Source organism: Amblyomma americanum, chromosome 8 (assembly GCF_052857255.1).
Source record: "Amblyomma americanum isolate KBUSLIRL-KWMA chromosome 8, ASM5285725v1, whole genome shotgun sequence".
Classification (NCBI taxonomy): domain Eukaryota; kingdom Metazoa; phylum Arthropoda; class Arachnida; order Ixodida; family Ixodidae; genus Amblyomma; species Amblyomma americanum.
The window spans coordinates 19138421-19140133 of NC_135504.1; positions in this window are offsets into that span (position 1 = coordinate 19138421).

Genomic DNA, 1713 nt, shown 5'->3' on the forward strand with positions numbered 1-1713 from the left:
TCTTGCCTTTTGTGGTTGCGTCAGTCAAGTGGTGCTGTTCAAAAGATAAGATCAGAGCAACCACCTTGTTTTTTCCAAGGTGCCCTAGTTCTGAGATGAAATTCCCTGTTAACTAAGTCAACTGAGAATTTTCAGCGTGGACGAAAATTAAACAAGCTTTTGTGTGGTTGCTGGTAAAAAAAACGCATGCAGTACATTTGAATAATCGTGATACGAATCTCACAGAATCGTGAAAAATCATCTGAAATTTGTGCTAAAAGTGAACAAAATCCGCACGCGCGAGTGTGTTCGGGCACTTGAAATTCTGCACATTGTTCACAATGCACATCGGCCAGGGAATCATTGTAATTCATGTCGTACTGAAATTTGTATCAATTGCGATTGTGCATTGTCGGAATTATAAAATTTTGAGACATACACCCACTCTTGTCTGCTGTTCGTTGTTTGTTCTATGCTAACTTTGAGAGCTTCAGGAAACAGGCTTCCTATATTGCACATTCATACCGCTACTACCCGATAAACTTAAGCAATGTGAAACAACATGCACGGCAGCCCAACTCACCTGAAGTACACCCAAGGTTCTACCGCGGTCTCTGCTTCCATTAGCCCCCTTTTTTTTTTTCCAAGCTTTTCACTCTTCGGTCATCAGCGCTATGGTGCCTTGACGTCTAAAGACCACCATTCAGGATAGGAGAATAATAGTATGTAACTCGCACACAAATGCTGTTGTGATATCATTGGAGAAGGCATTTTGACGAAGTTGGATTGCAGTTGACATTTTTCACACGGTGGTTCCGCGCACCACTGGTAGAAAACAAACCACAAAATTCTTCTGCGCATGCGCAGTTGGCTCCTTGCAGAACTCTATCGTTCCTGCGGCGTTCATGTGAGTTTTCTGTTTAGCAGACGAATTTTCGCGCATTCCCGAGAATGCGTCATATCTCGTGAAAAAGGCGAATCCTGCTGCCAAACAGCCAATTCCTATAAGCTAAGCTTTGTCTTCATGCTACAGGTCCGCGTAATCTTTCAGCCCAAAAGTGGCGTCTCGTGACAGTGCGCAACAATGATTCACTTTACCCAGGAGTTGTGGTTCGCACCTTAGCTCGCTTGTGTGTCTTACGTCGTGGGTGATGTGCAGTCCTGACCGCGAACGAGATTTTAACTGAAGAGAGGGAAAAGGGGTGGGGGGGGGGGGGGGAGTAAATTTACCTTTTGTACATCTCGTCATCGTAGCGACAGTCGTTCATCTCGGCGGTTAACGGAAGTCGTAATTTTGAATTTGCCGCCATTATACCACTAAGGTTCGAACGACCACCTCCAGATGGCACCACGGTGCAGGACGCGTTTGTAGTTTCTAGCGCGTCAACCTTTGGCGGATGCTGTAGAGAAAGGCAGATTCGAACCTATGTGAGCCATCAACTCATCCGCGCAAAGCGCTCCCAGTGTGCTGCGTATTTCTTAAAAGTTCGCAAACACTTGAACTCATAAAATCGAAACAAACTTGCCGCCTCTGAATCGGAACGCATATTCAAAACCGAAACAAACGCACCCAGCGCGAAGTACGGTGCGTGAAAACTTTTCCTCGCTGCCATTGGCGGAAGTTTCGTGACGTCACTGCTTTGTGTTGTTGAGAGGAGGTGTGATGGAGGGGGAGAGAAGAGGAGGACACCAACTTTGAGCACACGCGAACACCCTCTCTCGGGCCCCCCCCCC